Consider the following 27,287-nt stretch of genomic DNA (forward strand, 5'->3'; position numbering starts at 1 on the left):
TGCCCTTTTATCACTGATCTTTTTTTGTGAAAAAGGACGACTACTCGAAAAATGTAGAAATTAATTTGAGTAAGTACTCTTCCTAAAGATCCTGGACACATATCTGTTGTTAACAAGATCCTTATTTAGTTTACTGTCCACTGTGTCCAGATAATCTATTTCTTCCATACTAACCTTAAATGTGAAGTCAATGAACTGTGTAGATTCATTAGGATAGTCAACTAGTTTATTTGCCTGTTTATAGTTACTTTTAAACATTATAAATATGTCATCCAGGTACCTTGTATAGAAAGTTAACATTTGCATATGAAGGAGGCTCTTGAATAAAGTCTCCGTCTCCCAGTAAGCCATTACTAAATTAGCTAGGCTTGCTCCACAAGGAGAGCCCATGTATACCCCTATTTTTTGGAGGTAATATTGGTTGTCAAAGGTGAAGTAATTGTTTGTCAGAATTATATTAAGTAATTCTTCTACTAAGGAAGGCTTTCAGCAGAATTTGCCCCTCATTTTTTAAGCGTCAAAACAAACCCATTCTACACCTTCCTGGTGGGGAATTGAGCTGTAAAGATCTTTCACATCAGTTGTTAAAAAGTTGTTGTCCACATCAAAATCTAAATTATTAATCTTCTCAAGGAATGACCAAGAATCTTTACAGATTTGGTGTTCATACTTCAAATATGTTTGGAGTATTGTCTCCACAACCTTTGCACATGGATATGTGATGGAACTTCGGGCATCTATAACAGGTCTCGTCGGTGGATTTACAAGGTTTTTATGTACCTTGGTGATGCCGAACAAAACCTGGCACTTTAGGATGTAACATTGTCATATAATTATACAGGTCTACACTCATCTTAGCTTCTATAAATAAGTCATTCAAGTAGTTTTTTATATGATTATGTGCTAGATTTAATTCATTAAGGGAGACTTGTTTGTAAGTCTCACCTTGTAGGACCTCTTTCATCCATTTAACATAATCGTCCTGGTCGAATATAGTCGAGCCACCCCCTTTATCTGGTTTGGTAACTAACTTTTGAGCACCTCAGGTGAATCACTGCTTACCAGTCTTCCAGCTTAACCTTCTTATTTGTAGGTACATCACCATGCATGTTGTTCAGGAAAGGTTTCCTTTTTGTGTTATTATCAACAAACCTTAGATCTAGCTCACATAGAATCTCAACAACATTAAGCACTGGATGTAGGGGTTGGTTATATGTGCTGGCTATTTTAAACCTGTTGTCCACCAGTTTATTATTATCTAACAAAACAGTTCAATTCAGTTTCCTTACAAAGTGTTTGACATCCATAATCACCGTAGCCACAGGTGCATGTCTCGGATTGCTGGTCAAATAAGACAAGAATGAGCAACAAACACAGAGCGGTAAGACAGAGCTGCATTTTTGCAAGCAGTAGTCAGAAATGGTTGTGTGACCACTCAGTCCACCACAACCAAAATGAATACATGTACAAATAACTGTCACATGGATTGTTAGTACTGTAGATTATGTTGCAATTGGTTGTTTGCAGAATGATTTCAGTTCCCTACTGCAAAGCTATTTTTGTAGCAAAGAGGGATATGACACCCTTACTGTGTTCTGAAGGTTCATCGCAATGAGAGTTCAAATCCAGACCTATGTAAAAATATGTTGTGTACTAACAAACATTTTGTAGTGTTTATTTCATGGACTGCTTTTCTTCATTTCAACTACCTTCCCCCCTTTTTGTTTGCCAATGTTTTGCACGGTGCGCAAACATGCTAAGTGGTGTTGTGAGGAACATGCATGGAACTTAAGAATGAGTAGGAAATTATTGAACTGTCGTGTAACTACTGCTGTGGCAGCAGGTGTAAGTATAGGGCCGGAATACAGATAGTCCTGATTCTACGTACAGGGTGTGCCGCCTATTGTTACTTTCATGACAGTCCAGTTTACATCAGTGAACTGAAAAATATACGAGTGCTATTTCAACATTCTTGTGGCAATAGGTTTAAGTGTAGAGCTGCCATATACATTGGCCTGGGTTCTAATGCAGGACATTCCAGACATTTTTACCATTGTTCCATTTCCCATTATAGTCACACTCACTTATAATACTTCAGATAGTGAAGCTGATATGAATTATACGTATGAGGGATAAGACACCCTTACTGCATTTTCAGATCTATGACTGAGAGTATACTGTCTACTATATTTCTATAAGTATAATTCTGTTTTCTGGACTTGGATGGCCTTCACAATTAAATAAGACACATACACAACTGGATCTATATGCAAGAAACAAGTCAGGTCACACACATACATGCGTAAAAACTCAAACTGTCAGCTGTATTTATGAATGATTCCTGACCGTGTCTGAACAGTAATTCTTCTCTGGCAAAGATGGAAAATCACTGTGAAAGAAAATGTTTTGTCCCTTATGCCTAGGTTTGAATTCCACGCTTCAAAAATCAAGTTTATCAGTGTATAAAGCAAAAAGATGTGTCAGGTCATGTAAATTATGCCCCCAGTGCATGTCTGCAAACTTAACTCACCTAACAGTTACTACTTTCCAGTTTCTCTGCTTAACATCTTGCAAACGTGGTTGGTGTTGTTGCTAAGGTTTGTGCACTACAAGTAAATGCGATAACAGGAATTGGCTGCAATCATTAATTGCCATTGCTCTAGTTCTGGTATTAGACATGTGCTGCATTATAGGGGAAGGTGCCCAGTTTAGGGCACAGATTTAGGGTGATCAGGAGTCCAGAATATTTGCTGGACTCCTGGTAAAGTGTCACAGCCAATGGCTTCTTCAGGGGGACCATTCTGGCCCCCAGTAAAAGTCTGAGGCTTGGAGTGGTTTGGTCTAGGCTGTATACAGTGCAACTAGCATCACACACATTGTAGAACAGTGTAGGCATTATTTTAACAACCTAGAAGGGGAAAAGAGGGATACGCTCAACCAGATTCTGACATGGGGTAATTGGCTAGGCTTAAAATGTCCCATAAGGGCAGTTAGCCTAGTACTAACCTATGAACCTATGAACCTATGAGTTTCAAACTAGTGACATGCCACAGTTGTGTACGCATGCTAATAAAAGAACATTTTTAATACATAGAAAGCTAAACAAAGGCAAGATTAATATACATAATTCTCTTCTGTTCTTTTCTGTTCTTTCCACAGCTAATGCCAAAATAGAGTTTAATTGCCAGACTTATGCTTATCGAATGGAGAGATTGAAGGAAGCAAGCAGTATGTATGCAGCACAACAGAAGGATTACTGTAGCTTTAGAACTTAAAGATATATTTTTGTGTTTTCTATATAGCTGTAGAAAATTTAGCATGCATACCCCAACTGTAAAAGCAAGTATGCATGCATTAAACTGTAACTCAAACTAACTGTAGGAGTCAAGTATAAGACTGTAGTCAGAGGTTGTAGGCTCAAATACCATGAGTAACAACTATACAATATTGCATTTCTTTAATAGTATTACATAAATGAAACTCCATAAATGTGGCATAAATGCCCTGCTAGTCCAAAAACAGACCACTGACAGCTTCTACAAACACCAAATTTAATAGGTAAAGTACTTTTCGTCTGCAAAATTAGAGACTTCCTCAGACCAGTTACAAAAATAATACATTAGTTAGATACTTTAACAGCTGTTAAGTACAAAAATATTGACCAATTACATAAGGTCAAGGGAAAATGTCACTAATTTAAAATTAAAAGTAAAAAACGTTGCCATCTCACAAAACTTACTCAATATAATGACACTAGTTATTAAAATAATATAAAATAATTCTTAAATATTAAGTTGCTTTAATACAAAAGGGTTGAAACATACCTTATGTAAATAATAATAATAATAATAAATCCTACACCTTTACTGCAAACTTCTTCTAAAAGGTTTCCTATCGAACTAAACTATTTAACTTTAAAATACAGGAAATAGATATTTGTTTTGGATAAATGCCCTGCTGTTAACTGTAATCTGTATAACTGGACCGAATATATGTGCAATATATGCATATTTCAATGATTACTTTCATCAATCTGTAGTTAATAGTGTGCAGTTTTTAGGCTGTATACTTAAATGCAACACTTCAGATAAAATAGTTGCATAATTGTGTTAATGCATTGCATGTGACATCTGATGGTGCTAATTTTGTCTCTCTTTTTTCTCTCACCTCAACCCTTATCTCTTTTTTTATTTTCCATAATGTGTCATCAAAATGTCTCCATGTCATCCATCTGTATATCAGCATACCTGGTACCCAGTCTGGCAGCACTGCCTCTGCTGCCCTTGCACTACCTGTGCCCTCAGGTAGTACTATCCTGGTAGCTTGTACTGTGTTACCCTCCGGGAGTAGTGGCAGAGGTGGGGATTTTATCACCTGCCAGGCGATGCCAGAGTTGATGCATAGGGTTATGTACCACACAATTGGTGTATTCCTATACCATATGGGTAGACTGCTCTCCCTCATGGCATATAGCAGGAGAAGACATCAAGCACTCCAGCTGCTAGTGGAGTAAGGGGACAGTGATGATAATCCAGTGTGCAAGGACTAGATTCTGTCTCCATGTTTGACAGGCATGAGCCTGGGTTGCCCCCTTCCTTACCCCATCATGGTATCCCCCAACCTTCTGTGTCCCTCACCATCCCTATATCTTGTTTTGTTTATCTTATCTGTTTGCATTTGCTTCCTCACCTACCCAACTTACCTGACCCAGAAATACCTACGTCCCTTATCCAGCATTCCTATCTTACTGAATTAAAAAAATAATGGGCACCTGCCACACAAAAAATATCATCCCATACATAGCTGCCATTTCACAGAAGTGTCTTCTTGACACACTTGATTTGGTCAAATTGGCTATAGAACATGATTATGTTGTTGTCACCCCTCTTTCTGGCGATGACAGTCCAAATTCAGCTAATATTCTGCACATATTTTCAGTTTACACTACTGAAGAAATGGATAGCTATAGTTCTTTCCTACCTCCATCCTACATGTTCCTGTATTGCTTTCTCTTTCATCTTCTTCCCCGTTTCCTCCCCATTTCACCACTTTCCTATCTACCCTATTTTAACACTTATAATCTGGTCAAAAAAATAGAATCACACACACAACAGACATAAGTACCAGAAAAAATAACGGATCCCTTCACTCTTTGGCCTCTACACTTGCGTGGAGTTTGGCATCCCACACAAATGTCAAGAAATGGTGAACAACTCTACAATGCTGGTGATACCTCTGCACAATGCAGCTTAACCTAACTATGCTAACTCAACACATAGTAACACATGCTGAATGCACTAGAGGCTTGCTACCACAATGGTTAAGGAGCTGGTTTTGTAGACTAGATGTCATGGATTTGAATCCTCTGCTCTTGTCTGAGAAGGATGTGCTAACACCCATAATCAGATGAGTTTTGCCAGTCTCACACCTGGTGTGGAGGGTTAAGGCTGTGAGCTGTAGTTCCTGTGATAAAGGGTTTGATTCCCTCAACCCTCATTTGCCAGATGTGTGGCCCTGAGTAAGTGACTTAGCCAGTCACTGCAGGGGATAACTGAAATCTGGGCTGGGCTGCAAGCCCAGTAACTATTTTCCACAGGTTCAGTAGTGTAGTGGTTATCATATATGCTTTACACACAGAAGGTCCTGGGTTCATTCCCCAGTAGAACCATATAGACCCTCTTCAAGTGCAACCTTGATGAGTGGATGGGAAACCACAGATTTGTCCCAGGGGTTCTACCTGTGTCCCTCACTAACAAAGGCAAAATGTGCTGACTGAGGTTTCTTTTTGGGACTAAACTTTTGACTAGGCTAGTAAGTTTCACAGGGCCATTAGCCTAGTAACATCCTATGATCCTAAGAAGAATAATGCCATTTTATTATCACTGTTTATTTAAAAGTATTAGTTACACCTAGATTCAAACCCAGTATTATCTGGGCTAAAAACAAAATGTGTCAGTGCATTTAAACCTGGATTCAAACCCAGTATTATCTGGGCTTAAAACAAAATGTGTCAGTGCATTTACACCTGCTGCACCAGAGTCAGCTAATTGGCAGATGTGTTTCATACACTCAATACTAACTCTCAGAATTTTAGCAATGAGCCCCACATTTCTGTACTACACAAACAGGGAAAGTAATGGAAATGTGTATCTTGCATGCACAAACAGTTTGCCAGCTGTCATTTAAATCAGCTACTTGCCTCTGTACTATGCAAAGTTAATACTGGCATGTATTAGTGCTGTTTACTGTCCATTTACTCTTCATGCCATGAAACTACTTATGGAAACATAACAGACTGAAGGCCCTGTCTAACAATATGTCATATATTTACAATGCAGCCATGTGTTACCTCCCCATGCACTGCAACCCTGGTCTCTCAGTACTTGTTCACAAATATATCAACTACACTGCATAAATTAATAACAAATGTTGTGTGATAAGCAATGCACATCAATCTGGTAACATGCCGAAAGAGATCTATCTTTACAGCTGAACACATATACATATCCATTTCATGCAGGCCTCCCAGCATCTTCTCTCCAACATTCATTGCTGATGTCATCCACTATACGTTGTCCTGCAGCCTTGAAAAATTCAAACTTATGCAGTGGTGCTTGCGTAAAGTACTGAGCTCTGTGTAGTTAGATAGGTGGTTCTGTTCTCACTGCAGTCAACTGGGATGTGTATCTATCTAACCAAAGGAGCATAAGTGTGTATCCTACAGTTACCACTCCAATCCCATGGTTTGGCACTATTTTGGCAATTGCACATGCCTACACATCCATTTCATGTAGGCCTCCTATCTTCTCTTCAACATCCACTGCTGATGTCACCCACTATAAGTTGTCCTGCAGCCTTGTAAAAGTCAGACTTGTGATGTGGTGCTTGCATAATGTATTGATCTCTATAGTCTGTGTAGTTAAATAGGTAGGGGTTCTGTTCTCACTGCAGATGTGTGTGTGTGTGTGTGTGTGTGTGTGTGTGTGTGTGTGTGTGTGTGCGCATGTGTGCGTGTGTGTGTGTTCACTTACTTGACATTAGAGAGAGGCTTTTACACCAGCATGTGAGACACTGCTATTACCATATTCTCCACACCAGACACTGCTGATGTCATCACCTATAAAGTGTTGTCTGAGACACTCCATATCAGACTTATGCTGTGGCTCTTGGCTTAAATACAAGTTCTGTAGTCTGTGTACTTAGATAGGTATGGGGTTCAGTTTTCACTGCAGTCACCTGGTGTGTGTGTGTGTGTGTGTGTGTGTGTGTGTGTGTGTGTGTGTGCATGTGTGTGTGTGTGTGTGTGTGTGTGTGTGTGTGTGTCTGTGCATGTGTGTGCGTGCATGTGTGTGTGTGTATGTGTGTGTGTGTGCACTTAAATGACATTAGAGAGAGCCTTTTATACGAGCATGTAGGAAACTGCTATTACCATATTCTTCTCACCAGACACTGCTGATGTCATCACCCATATCTGATTTGTGGATGTGCACTATTCCCACCAGGGCAGGGTCAGAGACTGGCCTAGAGGTCAGGCAGAAGTTACGGCATCCTATACGATACAGATTACAGTGACATGGCATTTAGTTTATCCACATATGTCATGGCATGGTTTGTAGGCCCTGTGTTTCCTTGGTTAGAAACCCATGTGGTCTCTCCAGCTGCTGCATGTGTTTGGTGATGTACATGCAAAAGGGAGCATTATACTCTATTAGTATTCTGATGAGGTTCGAGTACAGTGCAGTTATACAATCCTCAGATCTGAATATGATGGTGTGACTTATGACATGCACAACATAGCCTTTCCATACCTCTGTGGACACTTGGTGGTTGAAGTTCAGATTGCCATTTACATGTGTTCCCAGATCTTGCATCACTGGGTTTCAGCATTGTGGGAGTGTTGTCAATGCTGTAATTAGTATGGAATTACACTTTTCAAAAGGACAAAAGAAAGACACATTTCTACATTTATCTGTAGATCATGTGACTTTGTCACCAAATATGTGTCTGTTTTAGCCCCTCCTATTGTATGTTATCATCACTGGTGGACTCAATGATTGCACCCAGTATGGATGTGTTAGCTCCTCCTGTAGTATGTTATCATCATTGGTGGACTCAATGATCGCATCCAGTATGCATGTGTTAGCCCCTCCTGTAGTATGTTATCATCATTGGTGGACTCAATGATTGTACCTAGTATGCATGCATCAGCGCCTCCTGTAGTATGTTATCATCATTGGTGGACTCAATGATTGCACTCAGTATGCATGTGTTAGCCCCTCCTGTACTATGTTATCATCATTGGTGGACTCTGTGTTAGCCCCTCCTGTACTATGTTATCATTATTGGTGGACTCTGTGTTAGCCCCTCCTGTAGTATGTTATCATCATTGGTGGACTCAATGATTGTACCCAGTATGCAAGAATCAGCAAACTTGGTAAGTCAAAGGCCATATACTTTGGTCTGCACTGTTGAGAAATAGATTCCAAACAATAAAGGGCCAAGCACAGGTCCCTGGGATATGTCAATGGTGACAGCTCTACTGGTAGAGTTTGATTCACAAATTTAACCCAGTATGTGTTCTGTCAGTGAGCTAATTGGCTACCCATCTAGGGAAGTAAGGGTCAAACCCCAGCTGGGAGAGTTTCTCAATGATACATGCATGAGGGATTATTTCCAAACCCTAGGTCAGATCAAGCTATGCAGTATGCACTGTCTTACATTCATCCAGGCCTATCATACACAATCAATGGGCTGTGACATCACAGATGATCTATAGCTTAACTCAGCACATACACCTTCCTGACACAGTTAAATAAACACTTCACCACACCTTCCACATAGACTATGTTCCCATAGAAGGGTGTACATCATCAACATGCTTCCATCTCAGGTGGGGGGACAGCATCGATGCATGCAGGTATAGACATATCCTGACTCTCATCATCTTTGAGGTAGACAAACATGTCATCATGGACCTTTTCTAAATGGACACTAGCAACATCCTGACTATATGCAACAGGCCTGTGTGAGTTGTTAATATTACATCATGTCTGTTACATTTGTTAGATGTCCTCAAAGAGGTTATCGAGGGCATGTATGATGACAACACTATCCTCCTTTTTAACTTGACAAGCCCAAGGCATTTGACACAAATCCACACTGAGGTATTCACTCAGCACTGTCAGATGTGGCCATAAACACCTATATCACCAAGTGGGTAGACCAGTGGATCACATACGAGGCATCTAATTATGTTGAAATGTATAAAGTGACCTGTATCTCAAGTCCAATGATCAGGTCTATACATAAGGGCTGTCTGCTAGGCCCTTTCCTGTCCATTATGTAAGTCACAGATGTCACAAATGGCATACACATCTACACATCCTGTGTCCAAATAGCTGTCTGAATGACTACAGATTGTGAGCAATCATATACTCCAACTGTGATATTAGTATAACATAGACAGTATCAACACATGCCAAAGATCGCTGCCACAGTCATGACAGCACCTGCAATGAAACAAAAACATGGAGGGATTTGTTACATCATAAAAACACAGGCACAACCCAAGGATAATATAGATATCACTCTGTAATCAGATCAATAGGTATGTGACCTGTGTCCTGGAGTAGATGGTATGTAGAATGTCAACTAGCATGTGGCCACAGTGTTGACTAGTCCCTTGTATGTAACACTAATGCTGAGTATGTGAAGGATATCCACATCAAAGGCCATAACATCTCCATAGTTCCCAGCCTTCATCACATCAATACACCCTTCTTCATATTCCTCCATACACATATTCGAGTGACGTGTAACTGAAGTGCACCACCTTTGCACAGTGAGCTGTCCTGCATGATACTGGCCATACCCAGGTATACTTTGTGTTGCATAAACATTACTGTCTGATGGTGTGGAACCCCCATCAAGGTGTTATGCCAGATGCATGTGTGATATACTTGTTTTGGTGATGTACGACAGTGTGGATTGTGCCATATATACAATATATATATATATATATATATATATATATATATATATATATATATATATATATATATATACAAGCCTATATTGATCATAATGTCACATATAGGTATAGCAGTGTCCCTTCTAACACTTGCAGTAGATGTTACAGTGTCAGGACAGTGTGCATGACTACCCTCATATATTGCTGATATGTCATGATAGTTGTATATGGGTTTGAGCAGAAGCATCTCTAATCCCTTATAATCACATATGTTATGTCAGAGACAGGGGATTACTGGTGGTATTATTCTGATATTGTTCATGACTGTGCATGCTTCTTTAACTGTTGGCCATGTGCCTTTACCTGTGTCCCATTCACTGGAGACCTCTGCAGAGATTACACTCATATTCAGGCAAATCAGTTTGCACAGCTTCACAATATGCACCCAACCCTAGTTGTATATAACATCCCTGATAGCTGTTCTCTGCATTGTTCACATAAGGATGCTTATTTCACAAAGACATCTTCTCCATTATTATGTCACCTTGTGTGACAGTCACATAATACACATTTTCGGTGTGTAGTCTGTACTGTATCATATCGATATGTGACTGGTGTCCCTGCTACAACTGTGTTCCATTGATATGCCCTCATCTGCTGTACATTATGTTGTTTCACTTGTCCTTTTCCCTGTGTTCATTCCTACAATTCATCTGTGTGTCCCTTTTTGATATACACACACACTCACTTCCTCTGAGTGTTTATTTTACATGGCAGTCCATGTACTCTTACAGTTAATTTACACAACGTCTGCACAAAATGCCTGGAATAGGATTTTACAATACTCTGCACTGCATACACTGTCCTGTACTGTGTTTGGATAACTATATGTTAAGTACCAGAAGAATACCAGGCCCCCCAGCATTACTGCAACACAGGTTAAAGCTGCATTGTCCAAGGCCAAGAATACAGCTTCCTTGGGACCCGACAATATCCCTGGATGTGTTCTGCATGAACTATAAAGTGAAATGGCACCACATCTGTGTGCCCTGTTCAATCACAGCCTCACCTCAGGCTTTGTCCCTAGCGAATGGCACACTGCTACAGTCATCCCTCTCCATAAAGTGGGAGCGACTACAGACCCTGGGAATTAATGCCCCATTAGCCTGACGAGTCTGATATGTAAGGCTATGGAGCATATCATCATGGACTTAATTAACAAGGATATAGGGAATCTCCAAACTCTAGATCCCATGCAATTTGGTTTTGTGAAAGGTATTTACAACACACACACACACACACACACACACACACACACACACACACACACACACACACACACACACACACACAAAATGCGCTTCTGCACTCGTAATTGATGCAAAACTAATTTCCTGCTGCTGAATGTAAAACTAATGTGTGGAATTGTCTCCTGACTGGTAAAACAATGTTGAAAGCAAAACAAATCTCCTCTTCACAGCAGGATGTAGACTAGAAGGTACAAGTAGTCTTTTGTTTTAAGGCCTTGCCTGCCCCACAACAGCATTGGTCAGATGGCAGCTGCTTAGGTCACCATATGTTGGAGCTGTCCCTGGTCCCAGTCCATTAGAATAGGGAATTGAACCAGTTGCTATTATTAACACTAACATTTAAGTTTATACCCTATTGTTTTAATAGTTGTTCAAAAAATAAAAAATAAAACTAGAACTGCTAAAATAATCATTGACACATATAAATAGTTTTTGTTCCTATGAATAGCAGTACTTTTTGAGCAGTATAACTTCACAAGCTGTGTTAGTGTTCACAACCTCTAGACCTCTAGCAATGATCTTACTTCTTAATCTGGTACTAAAATGTAATGTTACCTTGCAAAAAAGTCATTTGTCCAGCCTTTAACAGTACTGTATATCTTTACTTAGTTATAAAACAAACCTCCCTTTAGGTTTGTGGGAAGCTGACGCAGCAAATATTTGTAATCAGATACACTAAATATGCTGTAGCACCAGCCATATGTTAACTGTAATCAGATATATTAAATATGCTGTAGCATCAGCCATATGTTAACTGTAATCAGATATAATAAATATGCTGTAGCATCAGCCATATAAGTGTAATCAGATACAATAAATATGTTGTAGCATCAGACATATGTTAACTGTAATCAGATATATTAAATATGCTGTAGCATCAGCCATATGTTAACTGTAATCAGATATATTAAATATGCTGTAGCACCAGCCATATGTTAACTGTAATCAGATATATTAAATATGCTGTAGCATCAGCCATATGTTAACTGTAATCAGATACAATAAATATGCTGTAGCATCAGCCATATAAGTGTAATCAGATATAATAAATATGTTGTAGCATCAGACATATGTTAACTGTAATCAGATACAATAAATATGCTGTAGCATGAGCCATATAACTGTAATCAGATATAATAAATATGCTGTAGCATCAGCCATATGTTAACTGTAATCAGATACAATAAATATGCTGTAGCATCAGCCATATAAGTGTAATCAGATACAATAAATATGTTGTAGCATCAGACATATGTTAACTGTAGTCAGATATAATAAACATGATGTAGCATCAGCCATATGTTAACTGTAGTCAGATATAATAAATATGATGTAGCATCAGCCATATGTTAAATGCTTCCTTCTTGGATGTGCTTCAGTTAGACCCCACGTGCACTCTTTGTCAAATGGATTAACATTGTTTACCATATACACTCTTTGTCAGATGGATTATCTTTGTTTACCATATACACTCTTTGTCAGATGGATTACCATTGTTTACCACGTGCACTCTTTGTCATATGGATTACAATTGTTTACCATGTGCTCTCTTTGTCAGATGAATTACCATTGTTTACCATGTGCATGCTTTGTCAGATGCATTACCATTGTTTACCACGTGCACTCTTTGTCAGATGGATTACCATTGTTTACCACATGCACTCTTTGTCAAATGGATTACCATTGTTTACCATGTGCACCCTTTGTCAGATGGATTACCATTGTTTACCATGTGCACTCTTTGCCAGATGGATTACCATTGTTTACCATGTGCACCCATTTGTCAGATGGATTACCATTGTTTACCATGTGCACTCTTTGTCACATGGATTACCATTGTTTACCACGTGCACTCTTTGTCATATGGATTACCATTGTTTACCATGTAAACTCTTTGTCAGATGGATTACCATTGTTTACCATGAGAACTCTTTGTCAGATGGATTACCATTGTTTATCATTTGCACTCTTGCGCTTAGGAGGAGCATATTTCACATTTATTTCTGGGCGTTGTTATATGGCATGCAGAGTCACCATGACACATCTCATCTGCATGTTGAATTAGTTGGTAGTTGTACATACTGCACTACACACTCATCACCAAAGCATTTGTTACATAGAAATTATTACCCCATTATAGTCTTTTTTTTGTGTGGAAGCTTTGTCTACATTTTTAGTACTGCAGAGGACTTTACTTATTTTAATTTTTCTATTCACAACAGACCAATGCACTTCCTGATAAAGTGACAGAGACATAGATACAAGGGTATTTTGCTCAGGACATTAATATGAGCAAGGTGCAGTTCAAACCGCTAAAGGTGATTACCTGTTAGGTCTGTCAGAATTACTTCTACAGTAATGTAAATTCTGGGTAAAACTATGTATGGCCAGCATCGTTGATTTGACTAACAACTTTCACATTTTTCACCTGTATACCACCTGTCTTACTGTGAATTCTTAACACCTTATATACTGACTTGGGAGTCTCCACTTATCTGAACAGTGACCCAGAAAGTGTCACATAGTATCCAGTCCTAAAATGCTGTGTCACAGGTTCTTGTAACTATCATTAATGCTTAATATGCTGGCATGTACCCTGGCCACTATTGTAGCACGTATTAGACCATTTGCTGAACATGCTACATTTCCAAAGACCTGCAACATAAAACTAAGTCTGTCTATTGGATGTGACAAACATACAGCTTCTCAACTATTTGCTTTGATTACTCAGTTCAAGCAAAAAGGAATGATAAACTACAATTTATCTCCTGGTACCATATCACCCCAGTGTCCAAATTTTCCCAGGATGTCGAGAGTTTTTGCTTATATGCTTGGTCTATCCTTTTGGCAATTCATTAAGGATTGAAGTCACTAAATAATGACAAATGTTTGAGTTTTCAGACTTCATACCCTTCAGAGAATGCATGCTAAATCAAAACCTGTTATTCTAGCAACTTTATAAATTTGTAAGAGCAATATTTAAAAGTTTGTGCTTGGAGACTGAAAATGCCTGGTATATAAGATTTGCATGGAGCTAACAGAACATATTGTTTATATAATTTTGAATCCTTTTCAGCATTGACTTTACTCTGTGAAGAAATCCTCCTTATGCCAGGATAAACATGAATACTATGCCTGATGCTAATGTTAACATCTGGTCAGTTTTGTGTACTTAATGTACTACCTAACAATTGTATTCTAACATTTCATTGTATCTTTACTGTGGAGCTTTTGTCCCTGGGTCTCTGCTGAAAATGAGCCACAAGCTCAAACAGACAAACCCGGTCAACAAATGTAAAATAAATAAATAAATAAATTTGAGATGATACAAGCTAATGTAAAAAGTATTAAGAATAAATACATCACTTTCAGAGCTGGATCACACTTTACCTTCCTAATATCATAGCTGTCTCTGAGACACGACTCACAAAAGACATTCCAGATACAGAAGTTGCTGCAGCAGCATATGAAGGTCTTATATTGTCCATGTTTTAGGTTGTAGAAGAGACATTGCCCAGGCTTATGTCCAATGTGAAACCTAAGACATTGTATCAGCTGATCTGAATACTGAGAAATTGTCTATGGATGAGTATAACCATGCAGTACTACCTATTTTATGCCCTGTACAACTTATGTTTCTCATGACAAAGAGTTAATAAAACATCCAGTCATGAGATTATAAAACTCAAAGAAGGCGTTCACAGCAACTTAGTAACCAAACAGACAGAAATCAGCTTATGCCACCTGATATGTAGTCTTGGGAACCTGGTAAAAACTTCTCCAATAGTAATAACCAAGGTACTAATAAAATTCCACTTCCAACAAACGATAGCAGCAACACGTAAAATCCAAGAATTTATTGTAAAACACGATACAGATAGTTAAGCGCTTTCACCTGTATACAAAACAGGCTTCCTCAGAACTAACTTCATCTTTGGTTGAGCCCAGTTTAAATTACTTTTTTGGAGCCAAACAATACTCACAAATTTAAAGACATACTACACCAAAAAAAACTATCCACATAAACATGCTGCTACTATGTAATAATATTGTACCTAACCTATTAAAATGCATCTATTAATTCATCCACTTTAAAAGATTATAATAAAACATAATGAATAATGAAAAATAATAAACATAAAATGCATACCATTAGGTGTTAAGAAAACAAATTTTTTTGTATGTGTATTTATATAAAAATATATAAAAATGTATAAAAAATGTATGTATATATACATATAAAATTATATCACTATGTTTCATTAAAAATAAATAGATAAATATATGTTGAATGTATATACATATGTTTTGAGATATTTTACATAAGTAAAGGTTTAATAGAAATATTATCGTTCAAGCCTGGTACTGTAGAGGCATCCGTAAATAATTGCCACCACATTTCACGGAAAGTTAAATACCCTTTACAATCTCCCCCTCTGGGGTCTGACTTAATAATATCAATTATACCAAATGTAAACCAATGGTCAGTACCAAACTGGTTTATATGTCTGTAAAGGGCATTCTTTTCATCACGCTTTTTTTTTTTGGTGTAGTATGTCTTTAAATTTGTGAGTATTGTTTGGCGCCAAAAAAGTAATTTAAACTAGGCTCAACCAAAGATTAAGTTAGTTCTGAGGAAGCCTGTTTTGTATACAGGTGAAAGCGCTTAACTATCTGTATCGTGTTTTACAATAAATTCTTGGATTTTACGTGTTGCTGCTATCGTTGGTTGGAAGTGGAATTTTATTAGTACCTTGGTTATTACTATTGGAGAAATTTTTACCAGGTTCCCAAGACTACATAGCGGGTGGCATAAGCTGATTTCAGTCATGAGATTATGGAAGATAATGAACTTTGCATCCACTTCGTGTAGCATTATGGGTGCTGGCATAATGCAGGATGCTTTTATTAGCTCCTTCAGTTTGCATTATGGTACCATAGAACCAAAAATACTACACCATAATTCTGATTTTCAGGAAATATCACTAAATTCAGTTCTGAAGATTTCTGTATTGTTCTCCATTTCATGAACTGAGTTCCTGTGATGAAGCTATCTAGTAATTGGATGGCAACGCTTACTGGCACTGCAAACTGAAACACTGTGGTAATGATGCTGCTACTCCCTTCACAGGTAATACTGTTTCTGTCATCAACTCTAAAATGAAGAGCATTTTTGTTGTCATACAATCCTGGATAAATTCTTCTGAAGTTTACCTCAGCACTAGCAAAACCAGAACCATGCAATTATTCCAAGAATGAGAGTGTTTAACTTACTATTTTCAAAGTAGAAAACCTATCCATGTATTTATTTAATTATTCCATGATAGAAGTGCTTAGCAGCACTGATAAGTGATAATCAACTAAGTCAATAAGAACACAAATACTGTTATTAACTTTGACAAATCAAAAAACAATGTTTGTTTAAAGCGATGCATTTATCTTTAATTGTTGAGTCATTTCTGCATGAGTGTGTCACCTTCTATCCTTTCTCTAGCCTGTAATGGTATTCGTTAAGCATCAGTCTCCTCTTCTTCAAAAGCTACAGCAAGATTATTATATAATTGTGACATTTACAGTACATTTCCACCTTCACAATTTGCAATGGCTTAAATTCAATAACCACGTGCTAATTAAAACTTTTAAAAAATCATGCATGTACTATTTTACCCCAATTGCCTGTCATTTGTTCATAACCTCGAATGGCACAAGAAAACTATGTGACTTAAAGTCAGATCATAAGTTCGTCATCTTTATACCTAAATCTAAGAACAGATTTTGTGACTTATGCTTCTCTGTTCACATTAGGACGGACTTTCCCCTGTACTGTTTCAAATACCCTTGAAGTATGTATTCAAAAAAACTCAGTAAAAAATAAAACTGTTTCCTACTTGAATACAATAATTAAATCGATGCTTTCCAAATACATACTACTTCAATAGTGCATAATATCTCTCAGACTATGCTGACTATAGCAGACTCTGAGGTGATTAACAAGGGACTGGGGTTCGTTCACACATTCAGTGACTGAGGAAGTTTTTGTTAATGATGTTTTGACATTTTGTAGAAAACTGAATTTATTATTATATTTTGATAAGAAAGATGCCCAGGGTGATTCACAGTTTGCATTTAAACAATCTTCTTTTTCCTCGCCTGTGAACAAGTATGTCTCTGTGTTTCAGCAAAATATATTAAAGAATCTGCATTTTAATTTTTGTTATTCGGTTGGCTCTAAGAGAAATTTAACCCCTGACCAGTATAAGGCATTACATACTTTAAGGGAGAATAATAAAGTGGTTATCAATAATGCTGATAAAGAGGTTGCTGTGGTGGTATGGGACTGAGCCTTCTATTTAATGGTTAATCAGTTGACAGATATTCAGTTTTATCAAAAGATGGTGCTTGATCCTACATTACATTTTAAAAAGGATATTGATGGATGTTTGGTCCTGGCTTTAGATGAAGGGATTATAACTAAGAACATGGTATCTCATTTAACTGTATCTGATCCTTCACCCTAATACTTGTACATGTTGCCCAAAATTCACAAAAATTCAGGTTGTCCACCAGGCCGACCCATTATTTCAGGTCATGACACTTTAACTGAGCCTGTTTCAGCTTTTCTTACTAAATATTCAAAACTTTGTTAATTGGTTTAAGATCCAGAGTTAAGGACACTACTGAATTTCTTAATATTGTAAAAGATAAGCAGTTAGAAACAACATGGTATATGTGCACGTTAGACATCAAGCCTTTATATACCAATATTCCACACTGGGCCAGTTTATTTGCTGCTGAATTCTAGTTAAACAAATCAAGTTTATACAGCCCTGGTTTTAATACATTCTTGCTTTGTTTGACGAACATGTTTTGACCAAAAATGTCTTCTACTTTAATGATGAATGTTGTCGTCAGTTAAAAGGTACAGCACTGGGGGCATCTTTTGCCCCCATTTATGCTGACCTATTTATGGGATATATAGAAAAACAACTGATATATGATAAGAGCCATAATATTTATTTAGATGAAGTTGAAATTTGGAGGTATTATCTTGATGACTGTATGAAAATCTGATGTTATTTACTTAGAGGAGTTTATACAATATTTGAATGATAAGTGGGGCTTACAGTTTTCAGTTGTGTATGATGCTCAGAAAATATCTTCTTTGAATGCCAGGGTTTCCAAAAATGTTTATGGAACATTAAATACTTCTTTGTTTCACAAAGAGTTTCATTATAACTCTTTGTTAGATGTCAGTAGTTGCCATCCACCACATATTATTAATAACATTCCCAAATCACAATTCTTACGGGTTAAGAGAATTTGTTCTTCTAAGGACGAGTTGCTGAAACACAATCAGGAGCTTACATCCAGGTTTAGAGCTAGGGGATATAATAAAGTTGTTACAGAGTACCCTCATAATTTTGCCCAGTCTGTTGATAGAGATGCTTTATTGGAATATCATGCTCCAAATAAAAACAATGCATATATTCGGTTTGTTACTAGTTTTGGTAGCAACACTAAATTATTTTGTGAACTAATTGATAAGCATTGGACATTCTTTTGGTTGAAAATAAGTTGGCTAAATTGTTACCAGCATGGTGTATGTTCACATATAGAAGGGGTAAAAACACTGGTAATTTTTTTAACCATTTTAAAAAAGCTGGTTATTCTACAGGTTATAGACAGTCTTCTTTGGATGTTTTACCCCTAGTGAGTTGTTTTCCCTGTGGATATTGGATGGCTTCCAAACATGTTATGAAAATTAAAGAATTTCTATCAGCTAATATGTCTCGTGTATTTGATATTAGATGTTTTAATAACTGTGTTTCTGAATGTGTTATATATTTAGTAGAATGTACTTGTTTTACCTTTTGTGTAGGCAAACTTCCAGACAGTTTAATTTGCATATTTCTGAACATTTAAGTGATATTAGGAATAGGAAAATGTCTAATACGTTATATAACATGTTTTGCAATGCCCTACAGCTATTTTTAGATTCACAGCCATAGATTATGTTTTAAGGGACCCATTAAATTTGGATGGCAAGATTTATTAACTAAAAAAGAGCAGACCTGGATTGTGAGACTGGGGGCATTATTTCCTCCGGGTCATAATGATGCATTTTGATTGGTTTTGAAAAAAAAGGTGTGTGTGTATTTTTTTCAGATATATTGTGTAAGTGTGTTTATGTACCTTTATATTTTTTTGTGGCATTGATGAAGGGCTGAAACCGGTTTGCCTATTATGTATTATTTGCACATCATCTGTACTTTTTGAATTATTAAATGATTATAATTGCACCAAATATAGGGCTGGCTATTTTCCGAAGGTACTACATTGGCTTTTGGCCCTGCATTGTTTCCGTATGTGTGGAGTAGTTGTTGATGGCTTAAATTCAACCAGCACTGGTTCATAATTAAAACTTTAAAAAATCATGCATATACTATTATTTTACCCAATTGCCTATAGTTTGTTCATAACCTGGAATGGCACAAGAAAAATGTGTGACTTTATCTCAACTCATAAGCTTGTCATCATCTTTATACCTAAATCTAAGAACAGATTTTGTGATTCATGCTTCTCTGTTCACATTAGCTGGACGTTGCCCTCTACTGTTTCAAATACCCTTGAAGTATGCATTCAAAAAAAACTCAGTAAAAAAAAACTGTCTCTGTGCTAATTGGAGATATCATTCTGGAGTTACATGAGTGTTCTCTGACTGTAGATACACAGTCTCATGAGAGTATTTAACATTACTCCTGCTGTGATGTCAGTAGCTATTTATGGTTCATCTTTCTGTCTGATGCTCAGTATATGCATTACATGTTACTTTTCTATTTATGTAGCTATCTGTAATTGTACTTCATGTAATAAAAATAACTTGACTCTTACTCTCCAAGATTAATCTCTATATCTTTTTTTGAATATTTTTTTTGGTTCTGCTCACTTTACACAATATTAATTATTTGATTAATAACTCTGATGTTATGAAACGGCATTAACTCCAGAGTGAATGGTGTAGGTCTCCTGTTGTGTATACCTATCTGCATTGAACTATATTACTACACTAATAATTGGCACTCACACAACCAGAGATGACAGTCCCTTGATTTTTTCTCTTCGAAGCTTAGCACCCAAATGCCCTTTTGACCAATGTGACATTACTTTTGTAGAATTTCATTTAATAACTAAATTAGACAACTCCAGTGTACAGTTTTCTCAGCATTGTCATTAAAGATATAGCAGTCAGGGAAACAACATTAATGGCAGACTGCTGAACCTCTACTGGAACCTTACTGCACTCCCGTGTATTTGCGCAGAGACACCTGTGCTTTAGATTACAAAAGTGCATGTACTACAAACAATCCTTAGAAGTTACCCTTACTGATTGTATTTTTTTTGTTGGAGGTGCATGTGAAGCAGCCAGTGCAGCCCACTCCATTCACCCTCGCTTTGCTCAGGCTCACTCTTCTCATCTACCTACCCCCATTCCCACCCACCCCTTCTTTCCTTAAATTTATACCCTTTAAACCACACCCACCACTCTACATGGTCCAGTCACTGTATTCTCTAAATTAAGCATTACAAATCCCCTCACCCATGCCTTATCTCAACTCTACACACTTCTCAAACCACCACCTAAACTATCAAGCTTTAAATTAACTCCTTAACAAAAACTAGCTATATATTATTTACCACAACTTAGAGTACTCAAACACTTATTCTTAGTAGTTAGCTATAGTCTCCTTAACTCCCACAACTGTAATCTCACTCACTTCTCTAGCCTAAACAACAATGCTACAACATGCTCCTCTCTCACATTCTCACAATCTCACCTTTTACTTTTCTTACACATATTACCTCCTATCACCATACTAAGACAATATCAGCTCCTCACCATATCACGCCTACTGCACATACTTCAAAATCTACTTCAGTCATTCACTGCATACACCAAACTCTCTTTCACATAGCAACTTATCACCACATTGCATTAAAAACCCTACCAAGCCACACTCAACTATATCATCCTTACTATACGATAAGTACTTCACCAAATTCATAAAACTAATTGTACACACGGCATCCAGACTGTCACTTAGCAGAGACATACACCCAAACCTTGGCCTTCCTCATCCTTCTGTCACCCTTCTCAATACAAATACACCCCACAATCTTCCTTACCTCTCCAGAAATGTTACTGATCTGTTAATGCTAAACATCAATATTAGAAGTATATCAAACAATATCCATGACCTCCATGCTAATCTTTCCCTCTACTCACCAGATATTGCACTTCTAACTGAAACATGGCTAAAACCTGACATCTCCAGTAATGAAATTACTGCCCCTGGCTATAATTTACTATGCAAAGACTGGATAAGCAAAAAGGGAGGAGGTGTTACAATATTATTTAAAGACCAACTAAATGTCACAACATTAGACATACCAACACCATCACTAGGTACTGTTGAAATTTTACTTTCTATCCTAAAAATGAATGCTAGAAAAACTATTAATATAATTGGATGCTACTTCTTACCTGGTAATAATATATCCACCCTTGAGAACTTACTCCACTGGGCATCAGAGACACTCCCTCAAGAAACCATTATTCTAGGAGACTTCAACATTGACTGGACACCATGTAACTCAGCTATACCCACTACTTATATCACCCCCCATGGATTCACTCAGCTCATCCAATCTCCTACTAGAAATGACAAATCAACAGACAGTCTATCCTAGACTGGATACCATCCCTCTCAACTGTACAGATTTTTGCAGAATTTCCAGATTTTTGCCTCATATTTTTGGCCCGTTTTTTCATAAAATTTTGTTTTTCTGGCAAATTAGTGGCAAATCATTAAAGACTGAAGTTAGAATATAATCACAGACATTTGAGTTTCAGACTTTATATACTTCATAAAATTCATGCTAATGAACCCAAGACATGCATCTGGAGCATTTCTCCCTGGGCCTCTGCTGAAAATTGGCTTCATTCCAAGTTGGACTTTCCCAGTAAACAAATGTTAAATAAATAAAATAAATAAATAATACAAAACCTGTTACTCTATCAACTTTCTAAGTTTGTAAGAGCAATATTTCAAATTTGTCCCTATTTTATTGGGCCTTTGTCCCACGTAAATTTATGACGTAGCCCAGATTTCTTGCTGTAAGAGGTTGAGGGGTATTCTGGATACTGTCAAACAAACCATATCAAATAAGTCAATCTAGCTGCCTACCTGACAGCCTGTGTGTCCACTTGCCTGCCTACATAATTAGGCACCATCCAACAATAGATAAACCTACCACTTTCTAACAAATATGTAACAAAAAGAATTTCATCCCATCTAATTTAATCTCAGCACTAAAAGCCTGTAATTGGAATCCCATCAAGCAACTCAACCTTAATGAAGCTGTTAGGTACTTCATCTCTGTAATTCAAGCAAAAAATAACCACGTCAAGAACAAAACAAGTTTATTCTCCAAAGCTTTCGGGTCAACAACCTTCCTCAATGCATTATAAAAACAATTAATACATACATTTTAAATAGGAGTATCAGTTAATCACGTCAGCCAGCTAACCTATCATACTATTTGTCCCATCCCCCTCACATAATTATTTCTGAAAAATTCATAAAATGTTAAAACCACATATTTAGATCACATAAATTCATTCCAAACTTATTCTAACTCTCTATATATTATTAAACTTATTTTTGTTTCTTTACTAAAAGAGGCTTTATACTAGCCACACTATTAATATCTGGTTTATAATCTTCTCTTAGCCTTACAATCCATTCATATTTTATTTCTAAATTATTATTTAAATCTCCACCTGTTATACACATGACTACATTATCTATCACCCTAAATGTAAAATAATGTCCTGAACCATTGTCAATTATGTGTTTACTCAATGCATTCATGTTTATGCTTCTCCTAATATCTGATTTGTGCTCCACTATTCATTCCCTTAATTTCCTGGTAGTCTTTCCTTCATAAAATGAGGGGCAGGCTACGCATGTAGCTAGGTATACTACTTGTACTGTATTACAACTTGCATAACAAAAAAATACATATTCTTTGTTTGTTATGGGATGCACAAATTTGTTCTCTCCTTCATAAATATCATCACAACAACTACAATTAAAACACTTGAAGGTACCTGTTCTATTAGATATACTTCTTCCCTTTGTTGTTATTTGTTTAAAGTCTTTATAACATAACTTTAACCTCAAACTTTCCGAGTTTCTATAAGCAAATGAAGGTCTTTCTCCTATTATTTCTCTAAGTTCAGGGCATTGCCATCAAGATTGTCCAATTTTTTGTATTATTCATTTCACTTCTTCCTTTTTTAAGCTATAAGTGGTAACATATCTAATTACACCATTGTTATTTACATTTTTTGTATTCCTATTATATCCTTTGATCTATTACCAAAAATTGGACTATATTCACCCATTCTTCCATCAGCAACCTCTTTATATATCTGTTTTACCACCTCCAGCTTATATCCATTCTTTATAAACTCATCCATCATCTCTTTAATCTGTTTTTCAAAATTTTCTTGGTCAGTGTTTAATAAACTGGTCCTAATCATTTGTGATTTTAATATTTCTTTAAAAATGTGAGGGGCATGCATGCTACCTCTACTCGCATATCTACTAACATGTGTTTCTTTCTTATATATACTTGTTTCAACATTCCTTTCCTTCTTACATAACTTGATGTCCAGGAAAACTTTTCTTCTGATGCTGACATTTTAAACTTCAAGAAACTTGTAGTTGTATTTAGAAATTCCATATAATCACTTAATTGTTGTAAAGTTCCATCCCAAATTAAAAAACAATCATCTACAAATCTCTGATAGAAACATATTTTCTATTCATCATATTATTACTATCACTTAGAACATAGCATTTCTCCCATTCATATAGCATGAGGTTGGCATAGGTATTCACCACTGAGTACCCATAGCCATCCCTGCTAGCTGCAACTAGACTTCATTGTCAAAAATAAAACTGTTCTTAGTCAGGGCTAGCTCTAGTAATACACAGATGTTCTGAATTTGTCTGACTGGTAACTTCACTTCAACATTCAAAAAATCTCTTATAAAGTCTATTCCATAATCACTGGGTATTACAGTGAAGAGGGATACTATGTCTAAGGTTACAAACAGAAAGTCCTTAGCTTCCTGTTTAGAATGCCATTCATAGAGATTAACTAAAAAATCATTTGTGACTTTTAAAATGGTAGGACATTTGACCAGGAAAGTACTTAAATATTTCTGTAGGTACTTAGAGATGGGCTCGATCATCCACCCACTACCTGAGACTATGGGTCTCAGGGGGGGATTTTCTATAGATTTATGTATCTTAGGTATACCATAAATTTGTGGTATCCTTGGGCAAGAAACAGTAAAGTAGTTAAACTGTTCAGTTGTTATATCTCTGGATATTTGGAGGTTATAAACAGCCATATTAATCTCTGAGATAAACTTTTTAACATCAGTAAGTGTAATTTTCTTAAAAGTCTCTTCACCATATAATATAGTTTTAAAATTCAAAACGTACTTATCTCTATCCATTATTACTATGGCACCTCCCTTATCCGCTTGTTTAACTGCTATACTACTATCATTCATAAGTTGTTGTAATGCTTCATATTCCTCATAAGTTAAATTATAAGTTTTTTTGCCCTTGGTACAGAATACAATTCCCTAAGTTTATCTTCCACTATATTTATAAAGGCTGTCACTATGGGACAACTAATTGGGAAAAAAGTACTAGTCCTTCTACACATTGCTAGTTCATTAGTCTTATTACATTTAAAAATTTGTTTCAAATTTACATTTCTTGCAAATAACTTCAAATCTGTCAATGCTTTTACAATGTTATCAGAAGCATTAGGTATATTTAGAAGCTTTAAATCTGCTTCTGTTATGTCCTCAGTGAATAAATTAACAGTACCTCATTTTATGGAAATTAATGGCGTGCTGCTTTATTCTGAAAGGCAGGGCTGCTGTTCTTCCTCTTGGTTCCATTTACCAGCTCATGCTACTGCCTTTGTAAAGAATGCCCCCTTGACCAGGCGTTTAATTGCACATCCACTTTTTCTGGTAGCTTTGGTTGAAAAGGGGAAGGGAAGAAAAATGCTCTTGGTTTGTTTTTTCAACCGACTGTGATGTACTAACATCTTTTGATGATATTTTAGACTTTGTTACTTCCCCTCCACTTGCTTCCACACTCACAACAATTATTCCAGCTATGGGCATTGCCAGTAACTGGGTAGGAGCCTCTTGATTGGACGATACATCATGTGGTGCTAGTGCTTGTGCACTTTCATTGGCATTGGGCGACTGTTGTTTAGATGGACCAAGAAGTTCGAATTTATCCAGTTCATCCATTCTTTTTTTACCTTTTGAATCAGCCGTTTTCACAACATCATTTCTCAGCCACGAAAAAATATGGCCTGATTTAAAGTCATTCATGTCACGTATCAATCTCTGTCTCTTTATTGGCTTCTAGCTTAACATCAATCAAGTGTAGGTGATCTAGCGCATTCTGATACAGGGACATTGAGTTAGTAAAACAGGACATATTCAACAAGTCATTTTCTATTTTTATAATGATCTCTTCCAGTTCTTTTTCTACAGGTACAAAATAAACATTCATTAAGCACATATACTCAGTGCTTAGCTTCAAATTTAACTGTTGCCACTGTCTTAAGAAGGCTGGATAAGTATTTGCATATGAGGGCATTTTTTTAAGATTCTAAGCCCTCGAGGGATTATACCTAGTTCCAAATCAGCCTGAAAGCTTAACCGCTGCCATTGGAGCTGCTTGAAGGTTTGCACCTTCTTTTCTAAAGTACCTAGAGTTTTTTCAAAAACTTGTATTGACTGTTTAGTGGTTCCCAGCAGTAAAGGTGCATTTAAAGTCAAATTCAAGAGCGGATTACCTTCTCTTAATAACAGACCTCTTATTGTAGTATTTTTTCCTGGTTTTCTTCCATTAGTCGACTGATATTTTTACTGCCTTAGTCTTTTTGACACTCACGGTATTGACCAAAATATAAATGAAGACTGCAAGATGGTCAAAGCTGTAATTCAAGTAGTCAGTTCCTTCAGCAAAAAATAACCACGTCAAGAACAAAACAAGTTTAATCTGCAAAGCTTTCGGGTCAACACCCTTCAGCCAGCTAACCTATCATAGTATTTGTCCCATCCCCCTCATACAATTATTTCTGAAAAATTCATAAAATGTGATCTAAATATGTGATTTTAACATTTTATGAAATTTTCAAAAATAATTGTATGAGGGGGATGGGATAAATAGTATGATAGGCTAGCTGGCTGACATGTGATTAACTGATACTCCTATTTAAAATGTATGTATTAATTGTTTTTATAATGCACTGAGGAAGGGTGTTGACCCGAAAGCTTTTGCAGAATAAACTTGTTTGGTTCTTGATGTGGTTATTTTTTGCTGGAGGTACTGGAACTCCACTTTTTTAAACATATGAACTTCCATTCTCTACCTAGAACCATCAGAACACACTAAACTCTCATGACCTACTTAGAACCATTAGAATTAAGTCTAACTTTGCACCCTGATTGAGCAAAGAAACCAGATCTCTGCTTCAGGCAAGATATAAAGACTGGTCCAAATAGCATAAAGTAAAAACAATAAATTCAAAACAAACATGCCTGGAACTCAGAAACAAAACAAAAGCAATTATCAGAACAGACAAAATAAACTACTATCAGAGCATACAAATGAAACACCAACATAATCCTAGAAAGTTTTGGACAGTTATCAATAATGTTCTTCAACCAGGGAAATCTAAGACTCCTTCCCCTACTACTACAGATACCTCAACTAATATTGCCATACAATTTAACAAATTCTTTACTGAATCCATACTTGCCTAGCAAATTCTCAAAGCTCCCCTGACCCCACTGAAAAACATGAACACCTTACTAATGAAAACAGCTTTAC

Source organism: Protopterus annectens, chromosome 14.part0, assembly GCF_019279795.1.
Source record: "Protopterus annectens isolate FY-2018-M chromosome 14.part0, PAN1.0, whole genome shotgun sequence".
Lineage (NCBI taxonomy): Eukaryota > Metazoa > Chordata > Ceratodontiformes > Protopteridae > Protopterus > Protopterus annectens.